This window comes from Pogonomyrmex barbatus, unplaced genomic scaffold, assembly GCF_055798465.1.
Source record: "Pogonomyrmex barbatus isolate J1 unplaced genomic scaffold, ASM5579846v1 scaffold22, whole genome shotgun sequence".
Lineage (NCBI taxonomy): Eukaryota > Metazoa > Arthropoda > Insecta > Hymenoptera > Formicidae > Pogonomyrmex > Pogonomyrmex barbatus.
The window spans coordinates 36,541-58,179 of record NW_028297119.1 but is presented as its reverse complement, the minus strand read 5'-3'; the positions used below and the strand labels follow the sequence as shown (position 1 = coordinate 58,179).

Here is a 21,639-nt window from a genome sequence, read left to right as displayed (position 1 = left end):
ACGCCAGGGGCGTGGCCTCCCGCTGTCAAAAACTGTCACATGGAAATGGAGCGTTCTGATTGGTCGATGGACGTGACAGATGATAATTACGTAATTAGTGGGAGCATTCTGATTAGCCAAAGTTGCCCGGCTATACCCATAGTGCCCTATGTGTGTTTGGTTGTCGAAATGCCAGATGAAAAAGAAGGGGAAAAGGGAGAAAATGTCTGGGACCGTTCGGGGTCCGAAAACAAAATGGCGTCTGCGAAAAAGAAAGATGGCGGGTGTGTGAAAGGAATATACTTGACGAGAATGGAATGCGATTTTTGTGACACCAGGGATGGAGTGAGGAGAAGAAAATTGATTTTTTGCAGATTGTTATTACATGCATATGAGATATGATGAATCATGTTTTCTTAGGACAGAAGGTTATTCAGCACCTCAAAGCTAGCGAAATAAATTTCTCGAGTCGTTTGACATTTTTTGTATGAAGGAAATGTATAAACGTTTTGAAGACGAGAAATTTTCGGAATGTAATAGCCGTTAGACTTATTTACCGATCGTATGATATTTGGGGAAGGAAAACAGGAACGGATAGATTCGTACTAGAAGTTTCTGACGATGACGAACTTGGAGTTATATGAGGCTTTTATCTTATGTTGTAGCCCGTATTGGGTTACAAGATTGTAATTAGGGAAAGTCAGGTTCTCTGAGTCTTAGGAGTTAGAACTCCGAACAGGATCGTAGGTGGAAGGTTCTTCTGGCCAAATATTATTACTCACTTTCGTTAAGTAGCTGATTTATTGATACGGCTTCTTGACAATGTTTCGGGTGAATCTCGCTATTACTGATAATGACTGGCCATGATGAAGTACAACTGTCTTGTTACTATATTGTGACTGCCCGCTCTCGGTGATTTAGCGACCGTTTTTATTGTATTCTAATAGTGTCGTCTTATAATTCTAAATCGGATCATATATAGTCAAAACGGCGCGCTCTCGCAAATTCCTCGTTCGCGCTCTGCTTTGGAATTTGCGGACTTGCTTTTGCATGCTTGCATTTCCGGCCGGCGTTTCCATAGCACCGGCTATTCCAAGATTCGAGAATGATCGTGAGGATAAGATATAATATGGAAAAAAATAATATAAGAAGTAATTCGGGCTACAACACCTATGACAAACGCGAGCTGAAAAAATTTTCTTTCGATGCGACGATAACTTTGCAGGAATACTGAAGAGAGAGAGAGAGAGAGAGAGAGAGAGAGAGAGAGAGAGAGAGAGAGAGACGTGTGAGTCAAGAAAGCAGAGATACTAAGAGACAATACAAAAACACGTTCGTGCAGATCCGCATAAATGGCTTTCAAAAAAGGGAAGGAAAAATGTAGGATAAAAGGAAAGATAAAGAAACGACATAAATTTGAATTTATATTATCAAGTATAAGCTAAATTTATTGTACATTTTTCACATATATATAAATATGTTTTGTTACAAAATTAAATACATGATTCAGTTATTATAAAAATTATAACTCTTCATTAAAATTATATTAGTAATTTCTTTAAATTTTAGTGTAATTAATTCTAAAAATACATATTAACATATATATCCAAAAATGATAAATTATTTATTTGCGTTCTCACAGCAAGTTCGAAATCCTTTTGGTTGCCTCGGAGAATGAGTTTGATGATATCGGCGATATAATTGTTAGATAGGCATAGTTCTATCTCCTTGATCAAATAGCATGCGCACTCATTAATAGTATCGACGACAGATGCTAGTTGGTTTATACGAGCATCGATACATTTGATGATATTCTCCATTCCTTGAAAAGTAGCTTGCTGCATTACAACTGCGAGTAAATTTTCCTTTTTTCAACGATGATTGTTCCTCCGCTTTCGAGTCTGCTTGCATACTTTCAGTACTGCTTTCTTTAAGAAAATTTTCATTTTCTTTATACATCACCAATACAGCTTTCGCTTCGTAGGCAGAGGTGAAGTTGATAAATATGTTTGCAAATGTGATAGTATTTACTTTGCTTTTGTTGCTTCCGTTAAAGTACGCGCTCATGTCCCGAATACTCTCTTGAAATTGTTGCCAATTGATGCCGTGTCCGGATCAAAGTTGATTCTTTCTGTAGAATTATCACTCAATTGATAGGCTCGAAGATACTCTCCTTAGATAATTATAATCCTACGTGTAATTTCTTCGTATGAGAAGTATTGAGAAGGTATGTCGTAGAAAGCGCAACAAATTTTGTTGCACATTTTGCAACAAAATTTTAGAGTTCTTGAATATATTTTACTTTAGCGGGATTCGCAGCTTCTTGTTGTCTGGCTATATTACTTGATGAGAAAATTTTGAATAAATGTTCACTTTTAACAAACAAAAACTTGGAGGAATATTTTCGAAGTGGAATATTTTCGAATGTCGATATACTCGAGTGAAGCAATGTACCGTATAGGTATGTACGGCAATACCTACTTATATAGCATCTTCCCTTCCCTTCGAAATAAACAAAAAAAGTATATTTTATAAATAATACAGTCAAACCGAAGATTCTAGAAGAAACGCATATCTTTACTTTGTCTCTGCTCTTTTTCAAAGAAAAATTTTTCTCGAATAACACAATTATTACAGGTTCGATCATGTTTGAACACGCGTGTGTCTTGGATGTTAGATGAGACAAATTTTAAATAAATTGAACATGAATTGAACATGAACATTCGAGTAAATTATAATTTGATGCTGCTCTTTTTTCAATAAGAAAAGAATTTTCTCGAATAAAGCGAATATTGCAAGTTCGATCACGTTCGAACATGCTTGGATATTAGATGAGAAAATTAAAAAAAAATCATCGAAAAAAATCATACAAAAACTATTTCAAGAAGAAGAAATTATCGAAATATAGAATTACGAGTAAAAAATATTTTAAATGTTAAATTTGAAGAAGCGAGAACTTTCCTCAAATTTAAATAACTATTCATTTGAACGTGATATATGTCTGACACCGTTTATGCGTTAGTAAACAAAAAAGGTGAAATCGAAAAAGGGTCAAGTCTAGTCTAGATACAAGGAATACAAATTTACAAGAAAAAATGATTTATTACTTGGGCTGAGATAACATTCTTACCCCCTTTTTCCCTGAAACTACAGAATAATTCTATAATTTTTTATAAGTCTCTTTTCCGTACGGAAAAGATAGAATTTTTCCTATAAATAGTGCGTCTTGCGCTACCTAAAACTATTTCTGAGTTAAACTCTTTCGTGCTTCACTTCAGTTTCATCACATCAAGTTTTAAAAGTTTGTAAAGCGACAAAAAAACACGAATGTGCCGTTTTTTTTTGTAAAATTTGCAGTTCGCAAAAACCGCTAAATCATCTTTGCTACATGCAACCTTTCTCTCGTGAAGACAGATCCTCCGCTGTTGAATCCGAGATTCTTCTGTAATTACGAGAGAGAGCAAGCAGAATAATGCGGGTGAGCGGGAACGCAAAAAAAGACGAACGGCATGTTTCATGTTTTATGATTTTGAGACGCGTCAAGATCAATCGCTTGAGGGAACCGATATAAAAATTCACGTAACGAGTCTCTGCGTCGCGCAACAGATTTGCGATTCGTGCGCGGAGATAGATAATTTGTCGGTGCGTTGTGATTGGTGTGGAGTACGCGAATTTGTTTTCGGGAGGATCCTGTAAAACAATTTGTCGAATTTGCAACGCCCTACGAAACATTTTACTCGGATCATTTGTATAGCGCATAACGCAAAATCATTCGACACACAATTTATCCTTCGGTACATTGTTGAAAATTATTCCGAATTAGAACCTCGTATAATTTTGAACGATAAAAAAATTATGGTATTATCTTATCAGCAAATCGTATGAAATTATCGACAGTATTAATTATATGCCGATGCGTTTGTCAAAATTACCGAAGGCCTTCGGGTTACCGGATACTTGTGACAAAGATGTCTTTCCTCACTTATTTAATACTGCTGATAATCAAATATATAATATGTCGATCCACTACTGGATGTTCGTTATTAGTCGCCCGAAACAATGCAAACAGAGGAATACGAACGTTTTCTTGCCTGGCACGCGAAAATGACAGAAAAAATATTATGTTTAATTTTCAACGCGAAATACTTGAATATTGTCGCACTGACGTTGATATCCTTCGACGAGCATGCATGGCCTTCAGAAAAATATTCCTAAAGCGGGGAAACGTGTGTCCATTCAAGGAATGTACAACTATCGCTTCAACGTGCATGAGAGTTTTTCGGAAAAACTTTTTGCGCGAAGAAAAAATAGGAAATTCCATCGGGTGGATATAGATTTGAAGATAATCAGTCGCGCAAAGCCGTGCAATGGCTAATTTTGAAGGAATGCGAGATCGATTATCGAATAATTCACGCGGGACGTGGACGCGAATATCGATTAGCAGAAAGCATGCTTGTCGATGGGTGTTACGAATGCGAGAATGGAGATGAGACGCAATGTCATGTTTTACAATTTCATGGATGCTTTTTTCACGGATGCCCGTCTTGTTATCCAATAAATCGCGATAAAACCCTCGAATTTTAAAGATACGATTAACACGCGTTATGAACGAACGGTTACAACGTCTTGGCGGTTACGTCAGGAATATATCCTAATGGAAAAAGAGTGGGAGTGCGTTTTTGATGAAAAAATGCGCGAGAATCGAGAGATACGAGAATTTCTTAAGAATCACCCTATGGCACAAATCTCGCCTCTCGATCCTCGTGATGCATTTTTTGACAGACGCACCGGCAATATCGTGATTCGAGGTTTCAGGTATCGAGAAGATACGCTATATAGACGTATGTTCTCTATACCCATACGTACTCAAGACTGGAGTTTTTCCAATCGGTCATCCAGATATTTATGTAGGCGAGGAATGCAATAGTTTGTAACGGAGCATCTTTCGGATGCTCCGTTGCTAGCGCGCGCTAATGCGGCCCGCACCATCTGGGGCCGCCCGAACACTCCCGATCGCGACCGACCGACACACGCGCGCCGGCGAGCTGTCACGCATCGACGACGTGATCAACTATTTTATTTAACAAACGCTTAACTAACTAAACGTTGACACGTGGCACAGAGACGGGTATAAATACCCGACGAATTTTGTGAAAAAGACACAGTCCTATCCGCTCCTCCGACCTGTCCGTTCCAAACAACCATTCCGATCAGAACAGCGAGAGAAGATTCTCTCAAAGAATATCGAGCGTTCTCCGTATTCTTGTTCTATTTCTTCTCGAGAAATCGGAGTGTTCTCAGATTTTTCGCTCCACAAGAATACCGAGCGTTCTCTATATTCTTGTTCCTCCCTTCTCGGGAAAAATCGGAGTGTTCTCGGATTTTTCTCCTCACGACAATACCGAGCGTTCTCAGCATTGTCGCTCCATCTCATCCCGAAAGTCGGAGTGTTCTCGGACTTTCCCGCGACATCCGCTCCACGTGTCACGGCCAGCGTCGACGGTTGCCTAGCAACGCACACGCACGGATCCGGTTGCCTGGCAACACGTTACCGATACGACCCCCGGCATCCATCATATCCGCAAGCGAATCGCGTTACGAGCATCGCAAAGCGATCGGCGGAAAAACGACAACGAACGACCGCGTAGCGAAAGACGTCACAAATTATTAAATTAATTAAAATCCGGCGGCCGCAACGCTTCTCCCGAACCCGGCATCCGACGAGCAACAACGAGCGCACGTCCCCGCGTCCGTACCGTGGAAGAATACCGAGCGCGCAGGAACGTACCGTTACGTTTAATTGGAATTGCGTCAAATTTTAATTTTAGTTGAGGGTCTCGTACTCCCCTCGCGTGATCTTTTCCATCCGGTACTGCCGTATCGCTTAAATTACCGTAAATTACGCGATAAATTATTATTCGCTCTTTGTCGTACATGCTGTGAAACATTTTCTCACAATGCGTGCACTCACGACGATCCTACGGAGCGTGAGTTCGAGGGCACATATGTGTCCTGTGAATTACGCAAAATAATCGAAAAAGGATATCTCGTGACACGGGTAGATGAGATTTGGCAATACAAATCCACGCGATATAATCTCGAAACATGACAGGATAGATTGTTTGCGAGTATCATCACCTTTTTACAACTAAAACAAGAGGCGAGTGGATGGCCGAGCGAATGCGAGAACGATGTTGCTAAAGAACGTTACCTGAAGAAGTACGAAGCAACAACGAAGGTATCATTCTTGATAAAAACAACATCGTACGTAATTCCGGCTTACGCTCCGTCGCCAAACTCTGTCTCAATTCGTTTTGAGGAAAATTCATCCAGCGAAGTAACTTGCCGAATACGCAAATAATAAAAATCCCTCAACGTTTCGCCGAATTGTTGTCAAGCCCGGAATACGAGATAGTCGGCATATTGCCCATCAACAAGGATGCAATATATGTTTCATGGCGGTTAAAGAACGAAGCGATGGTACCTTCATTAATAATTAATGTGATAGCGTACACGACGGCACAGGCGCGTTTAAAATTATACGAATATTTGAAAAAATTAGACTGGCGCATATTATATTATGATACAAATTCTTGTATATATATATATATATATATATATATATATATGAGCAGCGGTGACCCCAACGAATACGAACCGCGTACAGGTAATTTTTTGAGTGATATGACTGACGAACTCGAAAGTTACGGATGTGGTAGCTTCATCGAGGCATTTGTATCTGGCGGACCGAAATTTTACGCGTACGTGGTACGCGTACGTGGTACGTATACCGGACGGACGCAAATATGAAACATATAAGATAAAGAGGCTCAAATTAAATTTGGAAAACTTGCGACTGCTTAATTTTAACAGTATTGTAACGGCACGCATGCCGTCACTAGTTATACTAGGGCCGACACTAGTTATTACTAGGGCCGACCATCAGCCTGGCGCTCTTCGAACGCCATTACCCGTGTAATCCCCGCCGTGAGGAACTCCCCCCACCGAGGAAAATTGAAAAGGTAGGGGCAGCCAGAGCGGTATATAAGCCGGCTCGACGGACGAGTCGGCACCAGTTCCCGTCTCGAGCGAGACCACTCAGGGTGTTCTCGAGTCTCGATCGAGATTTCCTTGCCTTCCTGACTTCCTGTCTAGACCACGGAGAAGGGTGTTACCTCTCCGAAGCTAGGATGTTACCGGCGTTGGTCTTCCTGACTTTCTGCCTCAACCATGGAGAAAGATGTTACCTCTCCGAAGCCAGGGTGTCACCGGCGTTGATCTTCCCGACTTCCTGACGCTACCGTGGAGAAGAGTACTACCTCTCCGAAGCCAGGGATTCCCGGTAGCGTGCTTGCACACGCGCGCGCGACTGCCCTCGTTTGGGTTTGTATATACTGTACATAGTTAGCTTGTAAGTCTCCTGCGTTCTCTCTCTTGCACCGTATCTCTAGTTAGTTTGTAAGTCTCTCGCTACTGCTACTCTGTTCCTGCGATCTTTGTAGATATCGCTACTCCGCTTCTACTAGCTCCGTATCTATCGCTACCGCTACTCCATTTCTGCGATCTGTGTAGATATTGCTCCTCGCTTCTGCGGCCTCTGTAAGTGCCGCTACTCCACTTTTGCTAGCTCAGTATCTATCGCTACCACTACTCTGTTTCCGTACCGTCACTCCGCTCCTGCGAACTCTGTATTTCTCGCTATCGCTCCGCTTCTCTGTACAATCTCTGTAGATACCGCTACTTCGTTTCGCAAGCATTGCATTTCCGCCTACCGTTGTAAATATTATCGTGCGGAACATTACACTGCGCCTGATTACATCGCATACACGCTCACACACACACACACACACACACACACACACACACACACACACACACACACACCCACACACATACACGCACTCACCTATCCTTTGTATATATGATTAGGCTCTCAATAAATTTTATATTTTGATTAATTGTTGTGTTGTTCATAAGCTCGGATCTCCCCCCTTCTCCCGAATCCTGGCACTGGCGAGTTAATCCGCGACGACGGGAAAGATATACCGTTACAGTATTTATAATTTATCATTAAATAGAGAAAGAGAGGAGAGAGAAGAGATAAATCTGCGATTTAAAGCAATTCATTGCATCGCGTTTCACGAGGTAATAACGCGAAACGAAGTAAAAACATGTGCTTCAGTTTTATTAAAACGTAGATTTATTTCGCTTTTTTTATCCGTACGATTTTACGTGATATAATATTTACTTAAAATTAAGTTAAGTTAAGGTTCGGATTTTCCGCGTCCTCGTGCAAATGTAAATATGTATATCAAATAAATATGTTTGTAAAAATTAAGTTTATTTTATTTTAGTGATTAAATTTTAGAGAAAAATGTAATTCGAAAAATATTTATTAGTTGAAGTTTTGATTAGAAAACGTTTTGTAAAATTAAAAATGTGAATTTGTGTTTACTTTTAGTTATTAAGAGAAAATGTAATAAAAATGTTTATTTTTCTAATTGTAAGAAAAAGTATAATAAACCTTTTGTAAAATTAAATTTTTTAAATTCCCAATTTTTCTCTATATTACTATAACTTTCTTTTAAAATTAATTTTTTATACAGAAAAAATTTTGAATTTTCGATGGAGAATAAAATACTTTGTAAAAGAAAAAAGTATAAATTTTTACGTCCGCAAATAAGTATTCAATCTTTTTCTGCGAGCAAGTTTTTCTTTGAATTAGCTTTCGAGGAGCACCGTGTACAAACTCGTTAGCGTCGGTGCTTTCGCAGTGAACGCTCCCACAAGCATACGAGCGAAGCTTGTCGCGGTCGAGTATGAACTCGTTACGCGAAGATGCTGACGAGCACACCCCCGCCGCGGAGGGGCCCTTCCGCGAGTAAGCTAATCTCAAAAATCTCAAAAATGTCTCTGAGAAAAAAAATCAAGAATCTCAAATGTCCCATTCTATTGTTTATTAAACTAAGTACGACGCGCAAGACGTTCATTTCGCGAAATGGATGTGCGCTGGAAACATCCATGGACATCGTGTGCGGACGGGATGCGGGAAAACAATCTTTGTAAAGAGATTTCTTCGTCATTTACTCGTTATGTCAGATATCTATTTTAAGAGAATTTTGTTTTATTACGCCGAGTGGCAGGATGTTTATCAGCAGCTTCAATACGAGATTCCGCAATCGGATTTCACGAGGGATTACCACGTCCGGAAGATTATTCTAACGATCCATTCCGTGCGAAATTGATAATAATTGACGATCTTATGAGGGAATCGTCCTCGAACGAAGCGTTTACCAACGGAAGTCATCATAAGAATAATCTCAGCGTAATTCTCATCATGCAAAAGCTCTTTCATGGATAACATCACGTGGATAACGTGATATATCATTCAACGCGAATTACTTTGTAGTTTTCAAAAATCCACGAAATCGCGCACAAATTCGTCATCTCGCTCGTCAAGTCTATCCGAACGATTCAAAGTTCCTCGAGGAAGCGTATCACGCTACGTCTCACCCGCGGATATTTATTGGTGGATCTGAAACAATCGACTCCCGACGAGTATCGTTTTCGCACGTGCATATTTCCCGATGATACGGCGAACTACGTTTATGTATCACGCAGATCCTTTTCCGGAAGTTTCGTATAAAAGTATTGTACTCGCATTCTCTCGCGATAGTCGCGCAATTTCCTCGCAATGAAGAAGAGAATGTCTTCGGTTAATGCGAGAAAAATCGCAGAACGTTCGATCGGTAAGAAAAATATCTGTCTTCTCAAAGCGCTGTGTTATTTAAACAAAAATCAGCGCATCTCTTTCTTACGCCAGGCGGACGAAAAATTCATTCGTTGTATCTGCGAATACTCTGAAGGATAACGTTCCGTTCGAACACACAGAAAAAAATCGTCTAAGCAAATATAAAACAACTTTGCGTCGCATAGCGAGAAAAGTCGGTAATTGGAAAAGTAAGAAAAGGCTATTATTACAGCGAAGCGGATTTTTACCGTATCTCATCGGATCTATATTATCGTTTCTATTTTCGAAAATTATCGATGGGTAGTCGAGAGAGAGAGAGAGAGAGAGAGAGAGAGAGAGAGAGAGCGAGAGCGAGAGCGAGAGCGAGAGCGAGAGCGAGCTAGCTCGCCGACTTATTCGACAACCATGAACCTTCAACGGCCTGCTACGATATTCGGAAACTCGAGAAGTTCACAGCGGAGGGTAAGATAGAAAAGGGAAGTTTCATCTTAGAAAGATGAAACCAAATAAATGGAAAGAAAATCCGAAAATTTACAACCTCAATTAATATGAATTTAATTGAGGATTTACTGCTTCTTGATTAAGGGAGTTGTCGTGAAGAAAACTCGTTAAAGTCTCATTTTCCTCCCAAAAAGTTGTCTTTGTTTCAGATTGGTAGGTTTCACTGACTCTAAATTACAATCGAAAAACGTTGACTGGGAATGACATGAACTGGGAATGAGATGACACGATGTGACTCTAATAAGGGATTAATGAATAATGTTCTATCGCGGCCTGGAAAGAGCTCCATTTATATAGGGTCTGATTCTTTGTTGAAGAGAAATGACGACAGCATGAAATCTGAGGTAGGGTACAAGGGTTGTTTACATTAGGTATTAGGTATTAGGTCATTATTTGTTCATCCTTGTCGTATGTGCAGTATTCGGATTTGTAACAGGTCCAACTTGAAAATTAATAAAAAAAAGTTCTTTGCGTTTTCCTTTAAAAAAAGATTATTATAATATATACTTTAATAGTTGGAGCGGTTACAAATCTTTCTCTTACTTCTCGAAATACATCTTATTAATAGAAGAAAAGAAATCAATATTCTTATATTTTATAAATGAAAATTATATTAATCATGTTTTTTAGAAAAGAAAAAAATCGTGGAGTCTACTAGACGTAATACAGTTATAAGACTCGCATTGTAGACCCCGCATTTCATTAAACATACGCACAGATTGCTACATATAAATTACATATAAAATGCTCTTTTACAACATTCAGAAAATGAGGACAATAGGATAACTTTGCAAACATAGTAGGATAACTTTCATTCTATATATTTTCAAACTTAAACTTAAGGCTCCTGATTGATCGTTGCGGTTACATTGGAATTGTGATCATAAGCGAGAAATAATATAGTGAAATTTATTACATATAATTTGTAAATAAAAAATATTGGACTAAAATGACATTTGAGATCGCAAAACAAAATGAAAATGTGAAAATGGACGGCTATTATTCTTTTCTCGCCTGATAGTCAGTAAATAGTCATAATTCGGAAAGAAAAATACACAGTTTGACAGCCATTGACAGAAAAGATGAAAAATATATTTTTACATAACATTTACGTAAAATTCAAAAGTAATTTTACCTGTCATCTATTTTTATGTATTTATTGTATTTGGTACGAGACAAGTCACATTTAAACGATTGTGATCATAATAATGAAATTAGGTGCAATAAAAAATTTCATTGTCAGCATCTTAATATAAAGATAGACAAGGACAAGTGATGATAAGAATAGATAAGATGAACAAAAATGAATAAGTTTTTAATTTTTATCGCGACGCTGTGTTTACCACTGTCAACACGGAGTTTTTAGTTGAGTATTCAGCCTTAAATGAATTTTCTTGTTTATTGTAATATCAAGAATTTACTGAACAAGTTTGTTAGAAAGGGATAGAAACATATTTTGTGGATATACATAGTAGATGGGTGCAAAAACATAACATTACATAATCATATTCACATAAATTTATTTCATTACTTTTATTTATAATTTTGGCATAACATGAGAAAGTATCCCTAAAAATTTCTTCTTTTTCTAGTGAAATTTCATACATTTTGTCGTTCACTTTTTTTCTTCATTATTCTAAGATAATATATAATTTATAATTATAAGATTGTTTCCAAATTTAATTTATTTGGATTGTTAAAATTAAAATTCTATATCTCCTTAATTCTTAATTTTTAATTAAAGTTCAATATTATAAACTTAATATTTCTTGCGTAATATTTCTTTTCTCATTATTTTACATTTGCCACTTGTTAATTTACATATAAAAATGTTATTATATATACGAATTACGAAATAAGATTTTTATTTTGCACAAATATCATTAAAATAAGAATCTTCTGTACATGACAAATGAATGTAATTGTAAGAATAGAAAGTGATGTGGTAAATGTTTTCGTTTTGGAAACCATAAGACTAGAGATTGAAAGAAAGAGCAAAAATAGACAAATTGTTTAAAATAAAGGAATTAGCTACTTGCATTCTTAACTTAAAATAATATAAAAAATATCTAACAATAATTTAATATTTTTGGATAATTAAATTGTGATAATTGGAATATTCTTATACTATTTTCAATCTACTAAGGACACACACGACGAGTATGAATGCAGCACTGCATGGAATTCATAACAGACTCACTGAAATTCATAGAAGAGGTAATGTTTCCACTTCACCCATTTCTGTAATAGTTTCGTCGTCCATCGTGTAGCTTAACATAAACTTCAAAGATATGGGCTCCTGAAAGAAATCATCAATTTTCTACAGAAAAAAACAACAAAAGATACATACATATAGGCGCGCATATATTATTTTGTACTCTTTATTCATTGCTTTACATATGTATAGAATAAAAATGTTATTGTGCAAATTAAAAACAAAATATGAGTTTTAAACACACAGTATAATACACAGTATGTTTCCAAATTTCTTTGGAAAACAAACTTTTTGACAAACTTTGAAAATAAATTTTTTACCTCATAATAAAGGAAAAAATTATAAAATCTGATCAATATTAAGTTTTAGTTTATAAAAAATACGTAATGTCCTTAATATATATACACTTGCAAATGAAAATAGAAATAGAAATAGAGAGAAATATTTTTTATGTCTGTAAAATCAATTATTATTTTCTTGGAACTTTTGAAAGAATGCAGCAATCCATAATTCAATGTATTATTATTTGAATTCAATTAAATAGAGGATATATCACATATTTTTGGACATAAGTTTATGTAATTGTTTTTTTGTTTATTATACTGCAAAGAATTCATTCAAGCTTGTCAAAGAAATTTTGAACAAAAAAAGACGCAAGTCCGTATGATATACTGTAACGGATGTATTATATAATTTCCTGTTATATTCATGTTATATTTATAAGTTCACATTGTGAAAATGAATACGTTTAATGCAATATCAAATATATATCAATTTATACATACATTATTATCGTGTTTTATGCGTAAATAAATCATCGGATAAATCAGAAAACATAACATTAAAATTATAACATTAAAATATATATATAAAAACATGTTATATAGAAGACTGTAATTAGTTATAGAATTATAATTACGCATTATTTATATTTCTTATTTATTATTAACATATAGTCAACATAGAAATTTATATAAGATAATATAATATGTATAATATATATAATATGTAGAATATGTATAATATATATAATTTATATAAGATAATATAATATGTATCATTCATATATAATTATTGTATGTATTACTATTTGTATATAAAACTTTCTGGTATGTTTTTGCGAGGGTGTCAAATTCTAATGTCTGACAAAATAAGGTTGTCAAGTTTGAACAGTTAAAAGATTGTTGTAGATTGTCCCAAGTAAGAAGGAAGAGTGTACGTCACGGCAGAGGTCCGACTAAGATCAATCGTGAAAATTCATAATTATTATTTTTGCGAAAAATATCATCTCAATCAGGAATCAAAACTGGATCTCCAGCTTACCGAGCAGGCATCTTATCCTTTTGATTACTGAAGCATGTGGTGACATTTATTGCAATAACGTGTTTAGAATAACACGTTAAACAATACAATACAATACACACATTACAATATATATACACATTCTCGAATCCTCACGACTGATACTCCAGAGAGAGATGATGATCTCGATGAATGCAAGTCGAACCGCAGCGATGACATCCTCCCAACACCACTGATCAAATATATCAAAAATCCTCCTGGAGCGCAGCAGGAGAGAGATTGCACGAGGCATGGTGCGAGCTCCCGAGTAAGAAAGGAGGTATAAATGTAATTGTTATTTTTTATAAATTAGTATTGGCACACTTTTTTATGATTTTTATATTCATAGTTCTTTTTTCATATTATTGAATATGTAAGAATATAAAAAAAAATATTCCAGTATCTTGAATTGATTGATTATAATAGTCCTTGATCCAAATAAGATTTTATTTGATATGTTTCGCTTGCAAGAATATTTTTTATATTTCGTTCATCCTTATAAGATGTATGATATGGTTTAATAACAAAATTGACTTACAATATATACAATATATTTTGCAACAATTTATTTAATTATATTAATAATTAATTTAACTGTATCAGGAAACACGGTAATGTCTCGGGTATCAAGTCAATTAGAGAACATTACCGTGTGACTTTACGCGAGTCGACGAAATGCGAGCATCCGAAATTATTAGAGCTTAATAACGATTAAATCGATCAAGTTTTAAGTTGACTTAATTGATAGCTTGAGTTCGACTTGCATAATAAAAGTATTTTTATTTTTCAGCTATGTGCTCTATGAGCGGAGATATTGCTACGCAAAGTCCGATTTGGAAATTTTTATTTTAAGAAACGTCATTATCATTATCGTCATTGTCTTTGTACGGCTGCAATGTCTGTCGCGAGATGTCACTATTAATCTTATCGACTTAGCGGATTATCAGACTGATAAGTCAAGGTCATTGTAAGATCTAGCGAATCAATATTTTCTGGCTTCTGCAATAACCCTGACTTATCAGCCTGATTTATCCACAGAGTCGATAAGATTTAATGATAAATATGCGCGCATCGAAATGGACACCTTAATGATAATCTAGAATAATAAGAAGAATAATAACAAATAAACATACTAATATTTTTTATTTGTTTCCATCTTTCTTTTCCCTCTTTCTAATTAAGTAAGAAATGCATAAATTATATCTTTATCATTGTTACCTCCAGCCCGGAGTAAATTAAAAATTGAGATTTAAGAATTAAAATTTGCGAACGGGACTTGGAAGGACGCGAACAGCTACTCTCTCTCGAAACGTGATTCCTCGAGTCCGACTGATAAGCGTACTGATAAGTCTTGGCACTAGCGATGCGAGAATGCTATGACGCTATTTCACAGATGTGCGCTGGTTGGTCATTTTCTGATCAAGAAACTTAATTCCTATTACCAGGAATAGACTTCATGCGATCAGTGGGAATGGGATGGAGGGAATAAGACGAGGGATTTTAAGAGAAATAAAGAGAAATTAAAATTAAATGTTTGATATGGTTAATGTATATGGTTATGTTGTACATGTTTTTGAGAAGCAAGAGAAATAATGTAAGCGAGTAGTGTGCATGTGTGTTATCGCGGGTGTTATAATCGTTCGGCGGCCATCGGGTAGGATTTCTAGTAGGAAGAGTGTGAGTGTAAGAGTATATTAAGCGATGATCCCTCGATAATACATTACAAAATATATTGAGAATAAACTTAAATTAATAAAAACGGAGGACATTATTCAATTGTGTGTGTGTGTGTGTGTGTGTGTGTGTGTGTGTGTGTGTGTGTGTGTGTGTGGAGGGAGTGTGTGTGTGTGTGTGTGTGTGTGTGTATGTGTGTGGATGGAAGGGTGTGGGTGAATGTGTGTGTGTGTGTATGTGTGTGGGTGTGGGTGGGTGTGGATGGAAGGGTGTGGGTGAATGTGTGTGTGTGTGTGCGTGTGTGCGTGCGTGCGTGCGTGCGTGCGTGCGTGCGTGCGTGCGTGCGTGCGTGCGTGCGTGCGTGCGTGCGTGCGTGCGTGCGTGCGTGCGTGCGTGCGTGCGTGCGTGCGTGCGTGCGTGCGTGCGTGCGTGCGTGCGTGCGTGCGTGCGTGCGTGCGTGCGTGCGTGCGTGCGTGCGTGCGTGCGTGCGTGCGTGCGTGTGTGTGTGTGTGTGTGTGTGTGTAATGGAAAATTAAGGAGGAAAGTAGGCTTGAATTTGTTCTAGAGGAGGGATTGGAAGATCAAATAATTCAGGAAAATCTATGTCAATATTAGGAAACAGGGATTTTTCGTTATTGAAGAATAAAGGATCGAGGAATAAAGTTTCGAAGTTGATGATAGATTCGAGGTCAAATGCATAATATGGATTTCCAGCGGGATCGGTAAAAAACTCGAGGGAAAGTGAGTCGAGAGGAGATTCAGAGGAAGGAATAATAGAGGTTAATTGAGAAAGAAGAGGAGAGAGAGATTCAAAAAAGATGGTAGAAGAAGTTGACGGTAGCGGTTCAGTAGATTGTTTCGTTTCGCTTTTTTGTGGCTCTGAACGCCCGCTCCACCACCATAATGACGACGGGGTCGGTTTGATAAGCAATCAGATTATCGAATTTTAGAAGACGGCACTTCTGTTTGATTCACTACAGGGGGAAGGAAGAAATGAATAAAAAGAAATTTGGCAGGAATAAGGAAAAGAAAACTAGGAGAGACAGAGGGAAAGAAATGCGTAGGTAAGAGTGAAGGGCCGGAAGGGCCTTCAACGAAATTCGGAGGTTCCAAAATAGTCCACATCAGGATAAGAAAGAGAGAGAAAGATAGGTAAGAGCGACCGGGAACCTTTGAGAGCCTTCAACGAAATTCGGAGGTCCCAAGTAGTCCGCACCGGTATAAGAGAAGGAGAAAAAATAGATAAGAGGAAAGAAGATAAAAGAGAGATGTAGCTTTAGGGAAGATAGAATAAAAATTAATCGTAAATGAAATTATTTTGTTATTAACAAAAGATTTATTGATAGTCGATTAAGATCGAGATTAAGATCGTGAAGAATGAGTCTGGGTATTCTTCTGAAAGATCGACTTGCTCACTGCTTCTAATTTATTAGTTGAATAAAAAATTGAAAAGAAATAATGATTGATAAATGCTGGCCCACATTAAAAAAGAATTTAGAAAAATAGTGCCGGATAAATGAGCCTTTTTACTGAATGAAAAAATGGAAAAGAGTGGCCCCAGAAGAGCCCCCCCGTTTTTACAGGCCGGCCAGAGTCTGATTCTTGTAGAGGAGAGATGTTGGTTCTAGAAATGTGGGGTAGCTAGGCGGGATAAGACAGGATGTATTAGATATTGTGACACGTTGTATACTTATGCTTAATATACAGACTTGCAACAGATCCAACCTGAGGATTTATAATATTTAATAATATTCTTTTCTTATTAAATAAAAATCTCATTCTAATATACTTGAATAGTCGGAGCGGTTACAATTCTCTTTCTCTTGCTTTGTGTCTGCTTATCTTATTAATAAAAGGTTGAAACCAATATTCTTGTATAAGAAAAAATATTATTAATAACGCTTTTGGGGAAAGAAAAGAATCGTCGAGTCCACTGGACGTAACATCAATATATTGTTTGTTCTTCGATTTTTCTCTATATAAACATATATTTCGTAATATGTTGTGCTTCGAATTATAAGTTATGCTAAGTATTAGGTGTACAAAAAAGTTCTGAGCTTTAAATTTCATACAATCGAAATAACAAATTAAATTTTATATATCTTCCCGCCCTTTTGCGGTTTTAAAGCGCATTGGTCTTCTAAAATGCCATACGGTTTGGCGTTTGATGCACATAACCTCAAAAATCAGTAGTGTTCACGATGGCAATAACAAAAGAGCATATTCGATTTTCCATCCACTTCGCGTTTCATCTGAAGAAAAATGCTGCTGAAGCCACTGCAATGATTTGTGCTGCATATGGAGAGAATGCTGTAAGTCATACTACATGTAAAAGATGGTATCAAAAATTTCGCCAAGGAGATTTCAGTCTTGAAGATAAACCGCGTTCTGAACGCTCTCAAAAGATTGAAACGGACGAATTGCAAGCACTGCTGGATATAAACTATGCGCAAACTGAAAAGGAGCTTGCAGAACAGCTTGGCGTTACGCAGCAAACTATTTTCGTACGTTTACATACGATGGGAAAGGTTCAGAAGGAAGGCAGATGAGTTCCGTATGAATTGTGAAGACAACAAAAATCGTCGGCGTGACACTGCACTCACTTTGTTTTCAAAATTCCGGAAAATAGATTTTCTACACAAAATTATTACAGGCGATGAAAAGTGGATTCTTTATGATAACCCTAAACGTAGAAAATCATAGGTTGACCCTGGTCAACCTTCGACATCGCCAAAGCCCAATATCCACGCCAAGAAAGTTTTGCTCTGTATCTGGTGGGATTGGAAAGGTGTATTACGAGTTGTTACAACCGGGTGAAACAATCACGGCAGACCGTTACCAACAATAATTGACCAATTTGGGCGATGCATCAGAAGAAAAGAGGCCATTTACTGGCCAAGGACGTCGTAAAGTGATCTTGCTTCAATGCTCGACCACATGTTGCGAAAGCGACCATATCTTTGCGTTAGGCTGGGAACTTCTCCCGCACGCGGCGTATAGCCCAGATATGGCGTCTTCCGATTACTACCTATTCCGGTCGCTGCAACATCATTTGGCTGATACACATTTCGTGAGATTTGAAGAGATACGAAAATGCATTGATGACTTTATCGCTTCAAAGCCGGTGAGCTTCTATCGTCAAGGAATTCGCAAGCTACCCGAAAGATGGTAAAAGGTCGTTGATGCAAACGGGGAATATTTCGCTGATTAATATTTTTTTATTTGTTTTTGAATAAAGATTGAATTTTACAAAAAAAAGCTCAGAACTTTTTTGTACACCTAATAATTAATCGAGTATTCTTCTCGTACAATTACTTGCAATCAATAATTCAAGCATTTTTAAATGTTTTTAAATTACTACTAATATATCCTTTTCGATAAGATGTATTTATCATTATTAATCTTATCGACCCAACGGATCATCAGACCGATAAGTTAGGGTCGCCGTAGGATCCAGAGAATCATTGGCAGGTAGAGTACAATATGTTTCGTGTAAAATTGGTTAATTGGTTAAATCTCTAACTTCTTTGCTCTTTATGTCACAATTCTAATTGACTGATTATTAATAAAAGGTCTCTATCGAGTTCAAGATTCCACAGCCTTCGCAGTGATATATAATAATGAGAGTGAGAAAGTAGAAAACGAAAGAGTAAGTGAGATAGTATGCTTGCTTTTTTCCACACATCCAATTGGCGGTCAACGATGTTGAGTTTCGCAGTGAGTTTAATAGTTGGTTTGTTTCGGAGTGACTGATGTTTGTGCACCATAATCTATTATTTTGCAAGTAATTTATTTGTTTCTTCATTTTCATTTTACATTTCTTCTTCTTCTTCTAATAATAATAATAATAATAATAATAATAATAATAATAATAATTCTTTATTAGCGATTCCCCTAGGGGTTACGCTCTTATATATACATAGTTATCCTTACAATATTCTTAAATTCTACTTCCGCTTTACAATTCCGCTTTCCATTTCCTTAAATTGTCTAGACTTAGCTTAAACCTTATCAATAACTTATGCTAGCTTAACCTACTGACTTAACCTACTCTCCCACTCTGCCCCTCTCCCTATCAGAACACACACACACACACACACACGCCGGGGGACTTCCACTTCCTTTTGCATATGCTCTTTTTGGCATGTTTCCGTTTCCTTCCCCACGGTCGCCCTCCCTCTCCCATACACTCCTCTCCCTTCTCTCTCTCACTCTTTTCCTTTCTCTCTCTCCATCTCTTCTACTCTCTCTCCCCTCATCATTCATTCCTTCATTCACCCCCTCCCTCCTTTCTACCTTCTCTCTTCTGTTCTGTGCTCTATTTTCCGTCTTTCTTTTAACCTCCTGCTCCTTTCTCTCTTCCTCTACCTTCCTCATCCATTCTTCTCCCTCTCCCTTCTCTCCTAATATCCGACCTACCACCTCCTGCCAACTCTTTCCTCCTGTGTCCCACGCCCTGCATCTTTCCCACACATGTTCCCATGTCTCTTCCTCACTTCCGCATAACCTACAAGTTCTTTTATCCACCTTTTCCTAGTACTCCTTGCCTCATTTCATTACCTAATCTGAATCTTATCACTCTCTTCCACCTGCTCTCCCCTTATCCTTTCCTCAGATATTCCGAAATACCGTCCTTACTGCGCCATACCCTCTGCAGAATCTAGATTCTCTTATCCTCTGTAATCTTTTTTCCCTTTGTTTCTCTTTATCCTTTTTTAAAATTTCCCCGAACCACATGTCCCCTTCCGTCCTTCACCTCTCTCCTTTATATCCCAATCTCTGTCTTCAAAAAATTTTCTTCTTTCCTTTTTCCAATCAGAGCCCGCTTTCCCTGCTTTGCTCCTCTCACTCATTTCCTCCCAACATAGCCTAGTCAGCTCACTTCCTTTTCCCTCCAGTCTTTTTTCGAATTCCCATGCTTTATTCCCGCTCTTTCTCTCAATTTGCCTCTTTTCGTCTCCTCCCTTGCTAAATATCCCGGTATTCTTCTATCCAGTTCAAATACCCACCTTAAATATCTTTCTTCCAATCGTTCCATTCTCTCCCTTTCTTTCCACCTCCAAATTTCTACACCATAACTCATCACTGTCCACACTAATCTATCGAATAGCCATATCCTTCTATTCCAATCTTTTTCTAATCTTCTCTTACCTACCTTTCTCTTTCCCCACACTTCCCCCATTACCATGGTTGCCTTCTTTTCCTCCCCCTATCCTCCATTCCTTTGCAGCCTATATCCTAAATACGTGAATTCCTTAATTTCTTCTATTTTCTTCTCTTTCCATCTCCAATCTCTCTTTGCTATTTTCCCCCTCTTTTCCTGAATCTCATAATTCTAGTTTTGTTCACGTTCAAAGTCCAGTTTTTTCTTTTCCATATATTCCTCCATTCTTCCCATCATATATTCCTCCTCATCCCTTCTTCATCCTCTGCAAGTAGCACTATGTCATCCACGTACGCTAATGAGTAGACCCTACTTTCTCCAATCCTTCCCATAATTCCTCCCCATTTAACTTTCTCCAATTCTTCTTCCAGATCCGCTATCACTATACTAAATAGTATCGGACTCATTGGATATCTCTGCCTTACTCCCCTTGCCATCCAAAAACTTTTTCCCATCTCTTCTCCAACTTTCACTCTATTTTTTGTTTCCTTTAGTATACATTTCTTCTATTTATGAGATAATTCATCTACAACGAGAAACATGACCATTTTCTCGGCAAGCAGGTTAGATTTGCTAGAAAAATTTAGCAAGCTAGATTTTTTAAATGAAATAAATTCAAAGAGTTATAGCATAGTTTATCATTTATATACAATCCTAAATTATATAATCATATATTTTCTTAATATTTAATTTATTTACATATATTTTTGAGAAGTCAGATTGATACAATTTAATTATAAAATATATGAATACTTGTTCAGCGTATTGTTTCAGATCTTGGACATTTCCTCAATCATCGTAGAGTCCTCAAAATAGATGGAATTCTCTTTAGATTTGTACTACAGACTAAATCGCCAAATGTTATCTATATATGGACTATGGCTTTACCAAAACGCAACAAACGCTTGCCTTAGTAAATAATAATAAAATAATTTTAATGATTTTATTAATGATTACTGCAATTTAAAAATCGAATAACGGAGAATTTTTTCTAGGCAATTAAAATATATATGA

At 37.1% G+C, this 21,639-nt stretch overlaps 1 protein-coding gene and 1 pseudogene across 1 annotated transcript in view; both read right to left on the bottom strand.

The window, feature by feature from the left end:
• LOC105431879 (uncharacterized) overlaps positions 1-12,532 on the bottom strand; it is an 80,580-nt gene extending 68,048 nt beyond the window's left edge. Inside the window, exon 1 of the mRNA XM_089078357.1 lies at positions 12,432-12,532. The gene's annotated coding sequence lies outside the window, so the exon portion shown is untranslated. The remainder of the gene's footprint in view (positions 1-12,431) is intronic.
• On the bottom strand, positions 11,735-21,080 carry LOC148936370 (uncharacterized; annotated as a pseudogene).
• Between the last annotated feature and the right edge of the window lie 559 nt (positions 21,081-21,639).